Raw genomic sequence first — 20,709 nt, 5'->3', positions numbered from 1 at the left:
CAATTTTGGCTGGAATGTCCCTTTAAGCAGCAGCTAATTTCTCACACTTGCCTCTGCATTAAACTTACCACACTGCAGGACACTGAACAGACAATATACCTTTGAAAAAAATCTGTCAAAGTAAATAGTAATATAATTACAAAACATTTACTGACCAGATCCAAGTCCTATTGCAGCAAGTGTAATGCTTGTTATTTATATTATTACTAGTCCTAAAGCCCGTTTACACAGGCCATTTTTTGCAGTAGAGCGGTCCCACCCCTTGCTCTCCCCCTCTCTTTTCTGCTCTCTCTGCCCCTCTCTTTTGCTCTCTCTCTCCCTCCCTCCCTTTCGCTCTCTCTCCTTTCACCCCTCATTTGCTCTCTCTCTCCCTCTCTTTTCCTCTCTCTCTCCCTCCCTCTATTTTGCGCTCTCCCCCCCTCTATTTTGTGCGCTCTCCCCCCCTCTCTTTTGCTCTCTCCCCTCTCTTTTGCTCTCACTCCCTTCCCTTTTGCTCTCTCTCCCCCTCTCTTTTGCTCTCTTCCCCTCTCTTTTGCTCGCTCTCTCCCCCTCTTTTGATCCCCCTCTCTTTTGCTCTCCCTCTCCCCCTCTCTTTTGTTCTCTCTCCCCCCTCTTTTGCTCTCTCTCCCACCTCTCTGTTGCTCTCTCTGTCTCACAGCCATGGCCGCTCCCACTGGCCCTGCCCCCATCACGCCCGCCCCGCCCCCATCATGCCTATCGTTCTCGCGACGGACAGGTCAGTTTGTAGAATGCGAGGATAAACACACATGGCCTTTTATATTATAGGATATGGAAACAGCAAGTGAAGTCCATTTGCCGTGTTTATTTCTATAAATAAATGTGCTACCCATGCAGAAAACACATTGCACGGATGTAATGGCTGTAGAATATTAAAATGGCTAGAGGGACATGGATGTGAAAAACACAATTGAGCAAAAATAGGCTGCTCCCAGGAGGTGAGCAACAACAAATAGGTAGGATGCTCCAGCTCTATTCCTCCCATGGCGTGTCTTTGTAGCCGACACAATGGTGAGGGTGCAGCGTCACTGACGACTTCTGGTCCAGTTAGGTGCTCCAAGAACGCCCCTGAGTGGGTGCGCAACAACAGCAAAGAACTTCAGAAAACCCAGCACTCAAGAAACCGGAACGGTAGTAGATAAAATTCCAATTTTTATTTGGTAAAGTAAAAACATCAAGGGCACTTGCACTGCACCATAAAAACAGGTACAAAGAAAGGCAAAGTGAGAGAGCCTAGACCCTCCGCATCAGACACGTTTCATGCCGCTAGGCCACTTGATCACTGATGCTACCAGGAGGTGACCCACCAAAGAACAAGCTACAGAGGCATTGTTCATTCTTGGTTGAGCACTTCTCTTTCTGTGTATAAGAAATAAGAGTACCTACCTGAATAAAGAGGGAGGCAGACAGGTGCAGATTTCTTCAAACATACATGAAATACAATAAATTATTATTAATATTTGAGATACAGATCTTCAACTCTTTGTCAGTCTGGCCCTAGTGCACAGGACAAATAAATATGTGTGTGTGTGTGTGTGTGTGTGTGTCTGTGTCTGTGTCTGTGTCTGTGTCTGTGTCTGTGTCTGTGTCTGTGTCTGTGTCTGTGTCTGTGTGTCTGTGTGTCTGTGTGTCTGTGTGTCTGTGTGTCTGTGTCTGTGTGTCTGTGTGTCTGTGTGTCTGTGTGTCTGTGTGTCTGTGTGTCTGTGTGTCTGTGTGTCTGTGTCTGTGTGTTACCAGTCACAATCTTGGCCACACCTACTGATAGTTTTTTTTTCTCTTTTATTATTACTATTTACCACATTTTACAATAATTGTTGTCATCAAAACTGGGAAATATCTAGCAGTGTTTTCTATTTTTTTTTTAAACTTTCTTTTGCAAGAAGCAGCATTCTTAAAGGGACATTGTACACTAGATTTTTCTTTGTATAAATGTTTAAGATGATCCATTTGTATAGCCCATCTAGGAGTGTTTTTGTAGTTTTTCAGACTCCTAACCAAGCCCCTAAGTTTTAGATGTATACTGATGGCTACAGATTCCTGGTTGTGTAAAGGGTCTTTTTCATATGCATGGTAGGGGGGAGTATCTGCTCTTCTTGGTTTCACAGCCCCTTTTACTGGGTGTCCCATCTTGACCTCATCAAGTACTAAACTGTGAGCTTTACATCAGTATCTGTGCATATTCTTCTTTATAAGTTGTGTATTATATGCAGTTATATAAAAATTGGTGTATAATATCCCTTTAATCATTCAAGAACAAAATGATCCCACTAGTGAGGTCATAGGCATTCACAGGGGGGCATCTGCCTCCCCTGGATTTTTCTCCCCATCTGGAGTACAAAATACAGAAGAAAAAAAAAAAACATTTGAATGTCTGTTTTATTTTTTACTTTTAATCCTCCTAACTCAATTTTAGAGAAGGAAGCACTGGATACTAGTTGTATTTTACTATTTCACTCAGTATTGTGTCTGAACTATTAAGAAAATAATTCATGAGATAAAAGAATAGTTGATTCATTCATGGGGTTAAAATTGTCACTCTAAGGGTGAAAAGGGCTACAAATTTATATTTTTCAATATGGATTGATCCAGCAATGTCCTTATCTGTTGATTGATTTGTGTGACAGCCAATAGGTTTGTAAGCTTAACTTATGTTCTTAGCCAGCCATGGCCCTCTTAAAAAAATAAGTACTGCTGATTGCTTGTAGCAATAGCACTAGCTACTACTTTAATATTATTCAAGTGTAATTTGCTGTCCAGCTGCTCCTCTGCAGTCTGCTGCCCTAAAGGAAACAAGCAGCAAATCAATCTCATGGGCTTAGGGGAGCATTAGTTGTGACTTTTTTTTGTGTGTGTCATTTTTATGAATTTTATTCTCAAATCCCCTGCTCAAAATGGATTTGCTGGTGCCTGAAACAGTATATTGATCCCCTTTTCAATGGATGTAGTTTGAGTAGTCAGCTTATTTTTATGAGCGTAAGTTGTACCACACAGTCAGTCTTTTCCAATCTGCAAATTCAACAGGTCCTTATCTAGTACTCCGTCTACTTAAACGGACGGTACTATTATTATTATTTATATATAAAGCGCCAACAGATTCCACAGCTCTGCCCATGGGTACAAGAATAAAAGTATAAAATTGGTTTCCAATTACTTGTTTTACCAGCTGCAGAGTACAAAAAGTAAGGTAAATTTTTCCTGTAGGTTTATTTTTGTATATGAAATAACTGTTTTTGTTTATTGAAACAAACAGCTTTTAAATAGACTGAGCTTGTAGTGAGAGCAGACATCTTTATCTTATATATTGCTCTATACACAGTCATCCTTATCTTATCTTTTTCTGTCTACACAAAGGACAACGCTTAGAAAGAGCAATTGAAAATGATCATTCCTTTTCCCCCCCCACTAAGGGCTCGCTTCCAATGAGCCAAAAACATAATTTATGCTTACCTGATAAATTTATTTCTCTTGTGGTGTATCCAGTCCACAGATCATCCATTACTTGTGGGATATTCTCCTTCCCAACAGGAAGTTGCAAGAGGATCACCCACAGCAGAGCTGCTATATAGCTCCTCCCCTAACTGCCATATCCAGTCATTCGACCGAAACTAGCCGAGAAAGGAGAAACCATAGGGTGCAGTGGTAACTGTAGTTTAAAATTTAGACCTGCCTTAAAAGGACAGGGCGGGCCGTGGACTGGATACACCACAAGAGAAATAAATTTATCAGGTAAGCATAAATTATGTTTTCTCTTGTTAGGTGTATCCAGTCCACGCCCATACATTACTTGTGGGATACCAATACCAAAGCTAAAGTACACGGATGAAGGGAGGGACAAGGCAGGTACTTAAACGGAAGGGACCAGTGCCTGTAGAACCTTTCTCCCAAAAATAGCCTCTGAAGAAGCAAAAGTATCAAATTTGTAAAATTTTGAAAAGGTATGAAGCGAAGACCAAGTCGCCGCTTTGCAAATCTGTTCAACAGAAGCCTCATTTTTAAAGGCCCAGGTGGAAGCCACAGCTCTAGTAGAATGAGCTGTAATCCTTTCAGGGGGCTGCTGTCCAGCAGTCTAATAGGCTAAGCGTATTACGCTCCGAAGCCAAAAAGAAAGAGAGGTTGCCGAAGCCTTTTGACCTCTCCTCTGTCCAGAGTAAACAACAAACAGGGAAGATGTTTGACGAAAATCTTTAGTCGCTTGTAAGTAAAACTTTAAAGCACGGACTACGTCCAAATTATGTAAAAGACGTTCCTTCTTTGAAGAAGGATTAGGACACAATGATGGAACAACAATCTCTTGATTGATATTCTTGTTGGAAACTACCTTAGGTAAAAACCCAGGTTTTGTACGCAGAACTACTTTATCTGTATGGAAAATCAGATAAGGAGAATCACATTGTAAAGCTGATAACTCAGAGACTCTACGAGCCGAGGAAATAGCCATCAAAAACAGAACTTTCCAAGATAAAAGTTTGATATCAATTGAATGAAGGGGTTCAAACGGAACCCCTTGAAGAACTTTAAGAACCAAGTTTAAGCTCCATGGAGGAGCAACAGGTTTAAACACAGGCTTAATTCTAACCAAAGCCTGACAAAATGCCTGGACGTCTGGAACCTCTGCCAGACGCTTGTGCAAAAGGATAGACAGAGCAGAAATCTGTCCCTTTAAAGAACTAGCTGATAATCCTTTATCCAAATCCTCTTGGAGAAAGGACAATATCCTAGGAATCCTAACCTTACTCATGAGTAATTCTTGGATTCACACTAATGAAGATATTTGCGCCATATCTTATGGTAGATTTTCCTGGTTACAGGCTTTCGTGCCTGTATTAAGGTATCAATGACTGACTCGGAGAAGCCACGCCTTGATAAAATCAAGCGTTCAATCTCCAGGCAGTCAGTCTCAGAGAAATTAGATTTGGATGATTGAAAGGACCTTCTACTACAAGGTCCTTTTCTCAGAGGCAGAGGCCAAGGTGGAAAGGATTGACATGTCCACCAGGTTGGCATACCAGGTCCTGAGTGGCCACGCAGGCGCGATCAAGATCACCAATGCTCTCTCCTGTTTGATTTTGGCAATCAGTCGAGGGAGCAGAGGAAACGGTGGAAACACATAAGCCAGGTTGAAGAACCACGGTGCTGCTAGAGCATCTATCAGCGTCGCTTCTGGGTCCCTGGACCTGGATCCGTAACAAGGAAGCTTGGCGTTCTGGCGAGACGCCATGAGATCCAATTCTGGTGTGCCCCAACAATGAACCAATTGAGAAAACACCTCCGGATGGAGTTCCCACTCCCCCGGATGAAAAGTCTGACCACTTAGAAAATCCGCCTCCCAGTTCTCTGCACCTGGGATATGGATCGCTGATAGATGGCAAGAGTGAGTCTCTGCCCAGCGAATTATCTTGGAGACTTCTAACATCGCTAGGGAGCTCCTGGTCCCCCCCTTGATGGTTGATGTAAGCCACAGTCGTGATGTTGTCCGACTGAAATCTGATGAACCTCAGGGTTGCTAACTGAGGCCAAGCTAGAAGAGCATTGAATATTGCTCTTAACTCCAGAATATGTATTGGGAGTAGTTTCTCCTCCTGAGTCCACAATCCCTGAGCCTTCAGGGAATTCCAGACTGCACCCCAACCTAGAAGGCTGGCATCTGTTGTTACAATTGTCCAATCTGGCCTGCGAAAGGTCATACCTTTGGACAGATGGACCAGAGATAGCCACCAGAGAAGAGAATCTCTGGTCTCTTAATCCAGATTTAGCAGAGGGGACAAATCTGTGTAATCCCCATTCCACTGACTGAGCATGCATAATTGCAGCGGTCTGAGATGTAGGCGCGCAAATGGCACTATGTCCATCGCTGCTACCATTAAGCCGATCACTTCCATGCACTGAGCCACCGAAGGGCGCGGAATGTAGTGAAGAACACAGCAGGAATTTAGAAGCTTTGATAACCTGGACTCGGTCAGGTAAATTTTCATTTCTACAGAATCTATCAGAGTTCCTAGGAAGGAAACCCTTGTGAGGGGTGATAGAGAACTCTTTCCCTCGTTCACTTTCCACCCATGCGACCTCAGAAATGCCAACACTATGTCCGTATGAGATTTGGCAATTTGGAAGTTTGACGCCTGTATCAGGATGTCGTCTAGATAAGGAGCCACTGCTATGCCCTGTGGTCTTAGGACCGCCAGAAGAGACCCCAGAACCTTTGTAAAAATTCTTGGGGCTGTAGCTAACCCGAAGGGAAGAGCCACAAACTGGTAATGCCTGTCTAGAAAGGCAAACCTTAGGAAACGATGATGATCTTTGTGAATCGGTATGTGAAGGTAAGCATCCTTCAAATCCACTGTGGTCATGTACTGACCCTCCTGGATCATAGGTAGGATTGTCCGAATAGTTTCCATTTTGAATGATGGAACTCTGAGGAATTTGTTTAAGATCTTTAGATCCAAAATTGGTCTGAAGGTTCCCTCTTTTTTGGGAACCACAAACAGATTTGAATAAAATTCCTGTCCTTGTTCCATCTGTGGAACTGGATGGATCACTCCCATTATTAGGAGGTCTTGCACACAGCGTAAGAATGCCTCTTTCTTTATCTGGTTTACAGATAATCTCGAAAGGTGAAATCTCCCTGTGGGGGGGGGGAAAGCTTTGAAGTCCAGAAGATATCCCTGAGATATGATCTCCAACGCCCAGGGATCCTGAACATCTCTTGCCCACGCCTGGGCGAAGAGAGAAAGTCTGCCCCCTTCTAGATCCGTTACCGGATAGGGGGCCGTTCCTTCATGCTGTCTTAGAGGCCTGCTTGCCTTTGCTCAAGGCCTGGTTAGATTTCCAGGCCGGCTTGGATTGCACAAAAGTTCCCTCTTGTTTTGTAGCAGAAGAAGTTGATGCTGCACCTGCCTTGAAGTTTCGAAAGGCACGAAAATTAGACTGTTTGGCCCTTGATTTGGCCCTGTCCTGAGGAAGGGTATGACCCTTACCTCCAGTAATGTGAGCAATAATTTCCTTCAAACCAGGCCCAATAGGGTCTGCCCCTTGAAGGGAATGTTAAGTAATTTAGACTTTGAAGTCACGTCAGCTGACCAAGATTTAAGCCATAGCGCCCTACGCGCCTGGATGGCGAATCCAGAATTCCTAGCCGTTAGTTTAGTCAAATGAACAATGGCATCAGAAACAAAAGAATTAGCTAGCTTAAGTGTTCTAAGCTTGTCAAGTATTTCAGTCAATGGAGTAGCTGTCTGAAAGGCCTCTTCCAGAGACTCAAACCAGAACGCTGCAGCAGCAGTGACAGGAGCAATGCATGCAAGGGGCTGCAGGATAAAACCTTGTTGAATAAACATTTTCTTAAGGTAACCTAATTTTTTATCCATTGGATCTGGAAAAACGTCAGTACACACCGGCACCGCGTAGTATTTATCCAGTCTACACAATTTCTCTGGCACTGCAATTGTGTCACAGTCATTCAGAGCAGCTAAAACCTCTCCAAGCAACACCCGGAGGTTCTCAAGCTTAACTTTAAAAGTAGACATATCTGAATCAGGTTTCCCCGAGTCAGAGACGTCACCCACAGACTGAAGCTCTTCCTCAGCTTCTGCATATTGTGACGCACTATCAGACATGGGCCTTAAAACATCTGCGCGCTCTGTATTACGTCTAACCCCAGAGCTATCGCGCTTTCCTCTGAATTCAGGCAGTCTGGCTAATACCGCTGACAGGGTATTATCCATGATTGCCGCCATGTCCTGCAAAGTAATCGCTATGGGCGTCTTTGATGTACTTGGCGCCATTTTAGCGTGAGTCCCTTGAGCGGGGAGTCAAAGGGTCCGACACGTGGGGAGAGTTAGTCGGCATAACTTCCCCCTCGTCAGAATCCTCTGGTGATAATTCTTTTAAAGATAAACAGCTGATCTTTATTGTTTAAAGTGAAATCAATACATTTAGTACACATTCTCCTATGGGGTTCCACCATGGCTTTTAAACATAATGAACAAGGAGTTTCCTCTATGTCAGACATGTTTATACAGACTAGCAATGAGACTAGCAAGCTTGGAAAACACTTTACATCAAGTTAACAAGCAATATAAAAAAAAAAAAAACGTTACTGTGCCTTTGAGAGAAACAAATTTTGCCAAAATTTGAAATAACAGTGAAAAAAGGCAGTTAAACTAACGAAATTTTTACAGTGTATGTAACAAGTTAGCAGAGCATTGCACCCACTTGCAAATGGATGATTAACCCCTTAATACAAAAACAGATTTACAAAACGAAAAATATGTTTTTTTAAACAGTCATAACAACTGCCACAGCTCCTACTTTTGAAGCCTTTTGAGCCCTTCAGAGATGTCCTATAGCATGCAGGGGACTGCTGAGGGAAGCTGAATGTCAGTTTGTAATTTTAACTGCACCAACTGTAACTTTTATACTGTAACAGTGGAAAGCCTCAAGAAACTGTTTCTAGGCAAAAATAAAAACAAGCCATGTGGAAAAAACTAGGCCCCAATAAGTTTTATCACCAAAGCATATATAAAAACGATTAAACATGCCAGGAAACGTTTTATATTGCACATTAATCAGAGTATATACCTCTGATAGCAAGCCTGATACTAGTCGCTATTAAATCACTGTATTTAGGCTTTAACTTACATTAATCCGGTATTAGCAGCATTTTCTAGCAAATTCCATCCCTAGAAAAACTTAACTGCACATACCTTATTGCAGGATACCCTGCACGCCATTCTCCCTCTGAAGTTACCTCACTCCTCAGACATATGTGAGAACGGCAATGGACCTTAGTTACTTTTGCTAAGATCATAGAAAAACGCAGGCAGATTCTACTTCTAAATGCTGCCTGAGATAAAACAGTACACTCCGGTACCATTTAAAAACAATAAACTTTTGATTGAAGAAAAAACTAACTATATTTTACCACTTTCCTCTAACTACCTCCAGATATGTTGAGAGCTTGCAAGAGAATGACTGGGTATGGCAGTTAGGGGAGGAGCTATATAACACTGCTGTGGGTGATCCTCTTGCAACTTCCTGTTGGGAAGGAGAATATCCCACAAGTAATGGATGATCCGTGGACTGGATACACCTAACAAGAGAAATTAGGTTTGCATGCACTCGCTAACCAATAAATATGCTGTTGAAAGCAATATCGTTCAAGACTGTTTCCAATGGCCCATTATACCTAAATTTCGCCAACCAGACTCCGGCTGCCGAAAACCTTTTCTGTGTCCCATAGAAGCTATCAGAAGCCGCTAATCTATAAATAATACCAGGTTTCCAATGACTGCGCAAACCGTTAATACACTGTCGGAGGCTGCCGATAAAATAACAAAAATTACACCCAGCTCAACTAGGTGTAAAAGAGGAAAAATTAGCTTTTTGAGACCTATTTCCCATTGAAATTTAACTGCCTGCCAAAAATAAACACGACACGTCAAAACCCCTCTATCCACCATCCCCCCACATGGCAACTAATAATAAATGTATTAACCACAAAACCGCCATCCCCTCACATCGCAACTCCTTTTTCCCGGAGGTGCAGAGCTGCCTTCAGGGGCGCGGTCATCCAGCGTGGAGGCACCTCTTCATGCGATCGTCCGCCACACACTGAAGCTTGAATACAAGGTACCCGTTTGATATTGGGGCACCCTGCATTCCTATTGGCTGAAAATTTTAAATCAGCCAGTAGGAACGAGCGCTTGCTTAAATCCTATTGGCAGTTCAAAGGGCGACTGCACGCAATGCGCTATTTTAATGGAAACCTGGTACTAAAATTACTTTTAACTGCCGGCAACTTCGGTAGCTTACGGCTCCATTTTTAGCGGCTTAATGGAAACAAGCGCTAAGAGTGTGATTTCTTATTTACATAGCTTTTCTGTAGCCATCACTACAGTATTGAAAATAGAGGTGGCAGTTTTAACAAGAAAAAGCTGCTATTGCAAATGACAAGATAAACGTAAAGGATTGTGTATCCAACCTTGTTTTGGGCTGTAGTAGTGTAGGTTTTGCCATTTCTGCTTGCCTCACAAGTGATGCAGCACAGAAATAGAACTATGATGGCCACCCCAGGCAAGCGATCGCTGGGATCAGGTGTCAGTGGGGTGCCTCAATTACATGAGATACACTGTGAGATCAGTGTGTATCTCATGCCGTTAATGGATGCCTGCGTGTGAGGCTATCCAGCAACAGTGCAGTAACAATCAAGTATGAATGTTACTGTGTATAGAAGCATTGTGACAGTCAGCCAATAGAGCCTAGATATTGTTATGCTGCAATAAATGCTGGTATTAAGTTCAGTGGGCTATCACCACCAGATATCCCGTGATCACTGTTATCACAGATCATGTGTACAAACAATGGCTTGTCATTTATGACAACATAACGGCTTGTCTTGACTCTTCCTCTTCGCACCCTGCCATCACCTGTCAAATAGTTAAAATTAATTAAAAAAGTGTAGTTTTTTATAAATCTATTACATTGTGTATTTTTTTTATTATTTTATGAAATTTGTCTTTTAAATCCCTAAATATTATTTTCTACCCTTGGCGATAAAATGGTTAAATAAAATTGTAAAAATGCCTACAATAGGCCATTAGTCATTCAGCACCCCGCAATCTGATGAAAGAATCTGGTGTGGCAAATGCCATGAGAACACTACCTACAGGAATGCTTAGTGCCTACTGTAACGTTTGATGGTGGAGGGATAATGGTCTAAGGATGTTTGGACTGGGCCCCTTAGGCCCAAAACTAGCTATGTGATTTACATACCTTGCTGCTTTTTGGCATCTTTAAGGCTTGTGAGACAAGCACAATTTATACATAAAACCAAAAGAGGGAAGTAAGAAATATTATAAATAGCCGGTAAGATATACACATACATTATATATATATATAGTTTTTATATGAGAAGAAAAAAAATTCAATTTCTGATTAAATAAAGTGATAACAAAAATACTAAAAATTCTCCAGTACTTTGAGCAAGTTTTTATCTGAAATTCCTGGAAGGGGTTAATGTCATTATCCTGCAGGTTGCTAGGCTCAAGAGCAGATAAAGATACACTGCTTTATAGAAAACATCAAGCCCTAATGCCCCCCCTCTCTTCTTTCAGAGGATTATTTATACTTTCTAAGTTACTGCACTGGTGCAGATTATTAGGTTTCGCACCTTTGCACATTTAGGAGATTGTCTCTTTTTTCTCATTTAAGTTCCTGCTAGACAGAATTCAGCAAGTGAAATAAAGAAAAAATATGCACCTGTTAAGTCCATCTGGATTAGATAACCAAGTCTACAATAACCTCTTTTTTTTCATACATAAAGATAATTAACTAAATAATATTTGAGTTTTGCATACCTAGAATTATGACCACGCTCCAAATTTTACGCATTAATTCTAGAATTTATCCTCTAAAGACTGGTGCATTTCATAGGTTGTAAGTTCACTATATGGACAAACGAGCGTGGGTTTTAGCCACACCCATTGCTAACAGTTGCATAAAAAACAAAATGTATGCTTACCTGATAAATGTATTTCTTTCCAGATATGGTGAGTCCACAGCTTGAGTAATTACTGTTGGGAATATTACTCCTGGCCAGCAGGAGGAGGCAAAGAGCACCACACTTAAACTGCTAAGTATCACTCCCTTACCCAGAACCCCCAGTCATTCGACCGAAGGGAAATGGAGAAAAAGGAGTAACAAGATGTAGAGGTGCTGGAGTTTATAGTCAAAAGAACTGTCTTAAAATAAAGGGTGGGGCCGTGGACTCACCATATCTGGAAATAAATAAATTTATCAGGTAAGCATGCATTTTGTTTTTCTTTCCTAAGATATGGAGAGACTACGGCTTGAGTAATTACTGTTGAGAACCAATACCCAAGCAAGAGGGTAAAGGTAAATAGGGAGGGATAAGACAGGCAGTCCTAAAAACGGACAGCACCACCGCTTTTAGAATCTTTCTCCCAAAAGAAGCCTCAGCCGAGGCAAAAGTATCAAATAAGTAAAATTTTGAAAAAAAAAAAAGTATGTAGAGAAGACCATATTGCAGCCTTGCAAATTTGTTCCACAGAAGTTTCATTTTTGAAAGTCCAAGAAGAGGAAACAGCTCTCCTGGAATTAACCATAGTTCTCTCAGGAGGCTACTGTCCAGCAGTCTCATAAGCCAAATAAATACTTTGTAACCAAAAAGAAAGGAGTAGTAGCAGTAGCTTTCTGACCTTTACGTTTCCCAGAGAAACAGAAAAAGAGGGCAGAGGACTGGCAAGAATCCTTAGTTGCCTGCAAGTAGAATTTCAGAGCACGTACAACATCAGAATTGAGTAACAAACGTTCTTTGGAAGAAGGATTAGGACACAGAGAGGGAACAACAATTTCCTTATTGATATTTCTATTAGAAACAACCTTAGGAAGGAAACCTAACTTAGTACGAAGAACCGCCTTAGCGGCATGAAAAATAAGATAAGGGGAATCACAATGCAGAGCTGAGAGTTCTGAGACTCTTTGAGCAGAAGAGATAGCAACAAGAAATAAAACCTTCCAAGATAACAACTTAATGTCTATGGAATGCAATGGCTCAAACAGCCAGCGGTAAAACTTTAAGAACAAGGATAAGGCTCCAAGGAGGAGCAACAGACTTAAAGACACACATCCGCCAAACGTTTATGTAGTAAAACTGATAAAGCAGAAATATGACCCTAAGGGACTGCCAATCCCTTCTCCAAGCCTTCCTGAAGAAAAAAGATAAAATTCTAGGAATTCTAATTCTACTCCAAGAGTAGCCCTTGGATTCACACCAATAGATATTTACGCCATAGCTTATGGTAAATATTTCTAGTAACAGGCTTGCAAGCCTGAATCATGGTCTCAATGATTGACTCATAAAAACCACGCTTAGACAGAATTAAGGGTTCAATCTCCAAGCAGTCAGCTTCAGAGAAACGAGATTTGAATGAAGGAAGGGACCCTGAATCAGGTCCTTCCTCAGAGGTAGTCTCCAAGGTGGGAGAGATGACATCTCTTCTAGGTCTGCAAACCCGATCCTGCGAGGCCATGCAGGGGCTATTAGAATCACTGACACCCTCTACTGTTTGATACAAGCAATGACTCGTGGAAGGAGAGCAAACTGAGGAAACGGGTATACCAACCTGAAAACCCAAGGAACCGCCAGAGCATCTATCAGAACGGCCTGTGGATCTCTTGACCTTGAAACGTACCTTGGAAGCTTGGCGTTCTGACGGGATGCCATCAGATCTAACTCAGACACCCCCCATTTAAGGACTAAGCTGGAAAACACCTCCGGATAAAGTTACCACTCCCCGGGATGAAAAGTCTGCCTGCACAGAAAGTCTGCTTACCAGTTGTCTACTCCTGGAATGTGGATGGCAGATAGACAGCAAATGTGGGTCGCTGCCCACTGAAGAATACGAGTAACCTCCCTCATGGCTAAGGAACTCAGAGCTCCTCCCTGGTGATTGATTTAAGCCACAGAGGTTTTGTTGTCCAACTGGAACCTGATAAACTGGGCTGAGGACAACTGAAGCCAAGCCAATAGAGCATTCTAGGATGTTGATGGGAAGAGCAGACTTCTCCCGAGTCCAAAGGCCCTGAGCTTTTTTTAACGAGTTCCAGACCACTCCCCAGCCCAGCAGGCTGGTGTCCATGGTCACGATCACCCAGGAAGGCCTCCAAAAGCATGTGCCCTGAGACAGATGTTCCTGAGAAATCCACCACATGAGAGAATCCCTTGACGACTGATCTAACTCTATTCTCTGAGATAGATCTGTATGGTCGACATTCCATTGCCTGAGCATGCACAACTGGAGAGCTCTCAAATGGAATCAAGCAAAAGGAATGATGTCCATGGAAGCCACCATTAGAGCAATTACCTCCATACATTGAGCCACTGAAGGATGAGCAGAAGCCTGAAGAGAGAGGCAAGAGGAAATGATTTTGTTTTTCCTGACCTCTGTCAGAAAAATATTCATCAATAGAGAATCTATTATGGTGCCTAAGAACACTACTCTTGTAGCAGGGGAAAGGGAGCTTTTTTTTTTCCAGATTCACATTTCATCCATGGGAACGAAAAAACAAAAACAAAACAATATCTCTGTGTGAGATTTTGCTAGTTGAAAAGATGGCGCCTGAACCAATGTCATCCAAGTAGGGTGCCACAGCAATTCCACGAGAATGGATCACTGCCAAAAGAGACCCCAGAACCTTTGAAAAAATTCTGGGAACCATGGCTAGACCAAATGGAAGGGACACAAACTGAAAATGTTTGTCCAGAAAGGCAAATCTCAGGAATCTGTGATGGTCCCTGTGAATAGGAACATGAAGATATGTATCCTTTAGGTCTATGGCTGTCATGAACTAACCCTCTTGTAATAAAGCGAGAATGGAGCGTATAGTCTTCATCTTGAAGGATGGAACTTTGAGAAACTTGTTTAGACACTTCAAGTCTAGAATGGGACTGAAAGTTCCCTCGTTTTTGGGAACCACAAATAGGTTGGAGTAGAACCCACTGGAACTATCACTCCCAGGTAGGAAAGATGTTGTATACATTTCAAGAACGCCTCTCTCTTTATCTGGTCTGCAGATAATCTTGAGTGAAGGAATCTGCCTCTGGGAGGAAAAGTCTTGAATTCTAATTTGTAACCCTGGAATACTATTGTCCACAGTCCAAGGATCTGGGATCTCATATCCAGGCTTGAGAGAACTGAGAAAAAGTCTGCCCCCCCCCACCTGATCTGATCCCAGATCGGGGGCAAACCCTTCATGCTGATTGTTTCTTTGATTGTTTCCCCTTGTTCCAAGACTGATTGGGTTTATAAGACGACTTGGATTGTTCCAGCTTGTAAGAAGGGGAAGGCTTTCCTCTGAAGTTACGAAAGGAACAAAAATTACTCTGACGTCCTTTAGGCCTATTCTTATCGTGAGGTAGAAAAGACCCTTTTCCACCCATAATAGAGATAATTTCTGCCAAATCGGGTCCAAACAAGGTTTTGCCCTTGTAAGGAATCACCAGAAGCTTGACTTTAGAGGAAAGGTCCGCAGACCAGGATTTCAACCATAACGCCCTGCGGGCTAGGACAGCGAAACTAGAAGTTTTAGCTCCTAGTCTAAACCTGTAAAATGGCATCTGCCATAAAGGAATTGGCCAACTTAAGAGTTTAATCCTGTCTTGAATTTCATCCAAGGAAGTCTCTACTTGAAGAGAATCAGACCAGGCGTCGAACCAATAAGATGTCGCACTAGTCACGATGGCAATACACAATGCAGGTTGCCATTGGAGACCTTGATGAAATAAGCCTCCAGCTTCTTGTCCATTGGATGCTTAAAAGAGCAGCTATCCTCAATAGGAATAGTGGTTCTCTCAGCCAGAGTGGAAATAGCCCCTTCAATGTTGGGTACAGTATACCAAGTGTCTTTAACAGGGTCCTCAACAGGAAATATTTTCTTCAAAATGGGGAAAAAAAAAAAAAAAAAAAAAAGACACCCCTGGTTTCTTCCATTCCTGTGAGAATCTCCCTAGCACGGTCCGGCACAGGAAAAACCTCCGAAGTGGAAGGTTCATCAAAGAAACTATTAGGTCTACTAGATTTCTTAGGAGTGACAATGACAGGGGTATCGGAGTCATCTAAAGTAGCTAAAACCTCCTTTAACAATACACAAAGGTGTTCAAGCTTAAATCTTAAGGATACCACCTCAGTCTCAGAAGAAGGAATTACACTGTCCAAATCTGAGATTTCACCCTCAGAAAATCCTGATGTATCTTCATCAGACTTATGAGAAAGGGTAACTTGGGAAGCAGAACTGAGGACAGGCACCTTAATTTCTGAATTTCTAGATTTCCTCTTGCGTTTTCCCTGTAATCTAATGCCACAGATACTGCTAAAGATACCTGGGCAGCAATTTCTGCTTTTAAATAAACTCCACTAGGAGTTAGAGGAACCGCAGGGCACGGCATGTGACACCATTGAGGCTTGGGACATAGCAGGAGAAAGCGGAGGTATTATTTTAACAGCATCATCCTTTGAGATATTAGGCTCAAAAATTGTACCTTTATTTTGCAAGGTTTTCTTGACACATGAAGAACAAAATTGCATAGGAGCTGCAATTTGTGCATCTAAATAAAATAAGCATGAATTCATGAGAGCAGGCTCTTGCTCCATATCAGCGATGTTGTGAAACAGTAAATAAAACTTGTACAGATAAGTTTCAAAGATTTTAATATTCAATTAAAATAAGCCAAGGAAAAAATTCACTTTAAATTTTATCCCAAATTAGAATCAATCCCCAGCTAAAATTATGTGAGAAAAGATTAGTACCCCTTAAGCAACCCACACCTCAATTACCGAGGTGCCTTGCCGCTACAAGTTAAAGGGGCAGTCTACTCCAGAATTGTTATTGTTTAAAAAGATAATCCATTTATTACCCATTCCCCAGTTTTGCATAACCAACACTGTTATATTAATGGGGCAATAAACCTACAAAATAATGTAATATAATTCTGCACATAGTTCAGAATTATATTACATTATCTTAGCGCTAACTTTATACTTTAAAGTATTGCAGGCATATTTTATTAAAAAATTTCAGACCGCCACTCAGTGCTCTACTGAGCGGGTCTGGCTTTTTGTCTAAGCGCATCTGGGCAGCTGTCTAGTCACAGCCTGGCCCAATCGCGTCATTACTCATTGTAGCTTGCTCCTGCACCAAAGGCAAAGAGAATGACTGACGGTTGTGGGTAATGGAGTGATACTTAACAGTTTAACTATGGTGTTTTTTGCGTCCTCCTGCTTGCCAGGAGTGATATTCCCAACAGTAATTACTCAAGCCGTGGACTCACCATATCTTAGGAAAGAAATTTTGCAAATAGCCATGAAATCTCCAAAGACAAACATTGGCATTATAATGGGTCATCCTGGAGAGCGCAGTGACTTTAAATGTGGCACTGTCATAGGATGCGACTTTTGCTACAATTCAATTTGTGAAATTTCTGCAATGGTCAACATAAGTGCTATTATTGTAAAGCAGAAGTGTCTTAACCCTTTCATGATAGGGTCATTAATGTCTACAGCAGAACAACGTTCTGACGTAGACAAACTGAAATCCCGCGATCGTGAGATTTCAATTATGGGATCGGGTCAGGGGGGCTTCAAAACAGCCAAACGGCTATGATGTATTTCGTCCTAACGGCGCTAAAGCCCAGCGCCGTTTGGACGGAATACAATGTCATAACGGCACTAAGAGGTTAAAACAGCCCAGTCACAAAGTGGTACACCACACAAACTAAGAGCAGGCCTGAAGCGCATATCACATAAAAATCGCCTTTCATCTGTTGCATCATTCACTATAGAGCTCCCAACTGGCTCTGGGAGCAACATCAGCACAAGAACTGTATGTCAGGAGCTATACACAAGCTTTCCATCAGCATGCCCAATGCCAAGCATTAACTGAACACGGGAGCCCTGGAAAGAGTGTTCTGTGGAGTGATGGATCATGCTTTCTTATCTGGCAGTCTGATGGAAGAATCAGGGTGTGGCAGATACAAGAAGAACATTACCTACGAGAATGCATAGTGCCTACGGTAAAGTTTAGTGGAGGAGGAATAGTCCGGGTTTGGGTTAGGTCCTTTAGTTTCAGTGAAGGGGCATCTTAATGCTGCAGGATACAAAGACATTTAAGACAATTGGGTACTTCCAACAGTTTGGGAAGCCCCTTTCCTGTTCCAGCATGACTGTGCCCGTCTACATGGTTCTCTTCTCATGCAACATCAGTGCCTGACTTTGCATCTGCTGTTTTGGCTAAATAGGCATAAATTCCCACAGATAGACTCCAAAATCTTATGGAAAGCCTTTCAAGAAGAATAATAGCTGTTATAGCCACAAAGGGTGGTCCAAAAAGTTTATGTGTGATGGTCAAGAATCTAAATACTATTGGCCACATAGTATCATTTACACTAAGACATATGTGCAACCAAAAAACTAGGTTTTTTGTGCGCTCTGCTGATAGCATTCTCTGGCCTATTCAGTGCAATAACAGGCTATTCATATATACATAAGTTCAGAATGCTTCGCTGTGCTTTAAACTTTATATACTGTTAAGTTGTGAATTGCTTTCGATTTTTATTACTTTTTCCTTGTTCATACTTTGTACATGTACAGTGTCAGCTCAATACATTGTGCTACCTGGGTTCTAGAATAAAATGAAACCCCTAAACTCTGTGCACAATAGTCTAAACCCAACCAGAGTCAGATGTCTCAGAGACCGAGTTAAGCAGATTGAAAAATTCACATGAGAACATGCAGATGGGCATCAGAGAAGATTAATCTCTTTAAAACGACTTATCCAGAACATGCTCTCCCAGTGTACTGCCCCTGTCCCATCTAGTCCAATTATAGAGCCGGCCCTGCCTTTATAGTTAAGGGAATCTAGCTGTTCCTAGCATTAAATCATGGTGTTATTTAAGATAGTCTTTCTGCATTACTCTGACTGTTGTAGGTTCTGCAGCTCATAGATACACTAGTTAACTTTATTAACCTAGACATAACTAGCCCAGCAGCATGTAGCTCTGATGAAGGTGCTTATTATATAATAATTTTGTTTGGCATACTTAGAATATAATGACTCCTCCTAATGGTGCTTCCTCATTTGCCAGCTCCACTGCATTCCTTGGATATGTGTGCATCTATTTCTGTCTTCTGGTCCAGAGAATGTTTGCAGCAGGTAGATGATTAAATGTTTAGGTACCCAGTATGCCACCTCATTATCCTATGTATCTTAGTGACACGGTCTTGTTTATACACAAGTTTATTTATTGCCTGACTGACATTCTCTGAACCACATACACATTACAGCACTTAGGCCATCTAAAAAAACTAACCCATTTAAAGGACCAGTAGATTTGTATAATCAACAAACACCCGATAAAAAAACAATGCAATAAATAGCACTTAATCAGAATTTCAAATGAAGTAGATTTTTTTTCAAATTTCAAAGTTATGTATATTCCCACTCTTGTATCCTGTGACAGCCAGCAGCCAATCACAAATGCATATACGTATATGCTGTGAATTCTTGCACATGCTCAGTAGGAGCTGGTGACTCAAAAAGTGTAAAAAAAACAAAACTGCACATTTTGTTAATGGGAGTAAATTGCAAAGTTGTTTAAAATTGCTGCTCGATCTGAATCATGAAAGTTTAATTTTGACTTGAGTGTCCCTTTAAAATAACTTTTGTCAGTAAAGTCCTTTATCAGTTTGTACATATGGTTTATTGCACATTACTAACATTTGCTGATCCTCTTAAAGGGACATTCCAGTCAAAATCTTAATGCACACAAATTACATCTTTGAATAGAAATGTATTAGCAAAAATGCTTCTAGTAAAAAAAAAAGTTATCACTGTTTTAGTATTAATTTTCTCTGCAGGTGCATGAGAAGCATAGCTAGATATTGTCACTGTGCCCACATTTTAAATAATGCAGCTGCTCAGATCATCACTGGGGCTTGTATCATGTCAGCAATTAACAAAATTGTGTCATTACCAGATGGTACAAGCACCTTAGGCTTTCTGAGCAAGGGCTGTGTTTAAAATGCTGGTGCACAGTGCATACTTAAATACACTTTTGAAACAGCTATAGCTTTCATTAGAAGCATTTTTGCTAACGCGTGTATATTACAAAATTGCTTCTGTTCAATATCTAAATGCACCTATGTGGTTTCCAATTTTGGCGTTTCCAATTTTGGCTGAAATATCCCTTTAAGAGGCCTGAAACATTTTGCTTGTGTAAAATTCTGCAATTTCCCACAAACTATTTGATTTATATTACTTGCTTTTTGGTCTATAGAGGGCTTGTGGGACAAGCATAAACACGAGGTGACATCTCACAGGTCCACAAGAGCAGCTATATAGGCTTCTTTGTGGCAACCAGCCTAATACCCCATTCAAAACTGGTAACCAGTTTTTCATAATGTTGCAATCTGCATAAACCAACTATTGAATTGGCATTCTGAAAACTTAGGTTACAGAACGCGCTCTTTGGCCTGTAGAGATTGTGGGAGAATTTATTTTTTCTTCTCTGCAGCATCTAAAATTATTTCAATGTTTTACATTTTTGTTTTTTGTAAAATAGACGTTTCTGAATAGAAGGGAAAAAAATCCAAACTTATTTGTGGAGTTTTACTTATCAGACAGTGATCTTAGCCCAGGGACCAATATTGTACATATATACAGTGACAAGGAGCTGTAGCACATTCACGCACTAACCACCTGCCATTCAATTATTTGTCGTTGTTGCAAGGTATCTAAAGTTGTTTTTTATAAAATGAAGGTTCAAGCAAAAAATAAATATACTTTTATGTTGAGGGCATGCCGAGGGACACAGATCGTTTTGAGAGGCTCCCCCCCATGGACCAGTTTTGCACAACTTTAGCTTCACATTCAGTTTAAAACCATTTTAATTTAACATTTTTTCCCATTAAACATATATTTAACATAAAAAATCATCAAAAAGTGGAAAGAGGTTATGTATGATCATCATCTGGGGTTGGTTTTATAAATTAACACAAATCCATTCCAGAGCCCAGCACTGACCTCAAGAGACATTTGCCAGAATTCACAAAAATAACTTATTTTTGTAAAAACCCCCCGTCTTCTAAAGACTTTGTACTTTACATTTACAAAAAAATA

The sequence above is a fragment of the Bombina bombina genome, chromosome 4, assembly GCF_027579735.1.
Source record: "Bombina bombina isolate aBomBom1 chromosome 4, aBomBom1.pri, whole genome shotgun sequence".
In the NCBI taxonomy this organism is placed as follows: domain Eukaryota; kingdom Metazoa; phylum Chordata; class Amphibia; order Anura; family Bombinatoridae; genus Bombina; species Bombina bombina.
Note: the sequence above shows the minus strand (reverse complement) of the source record.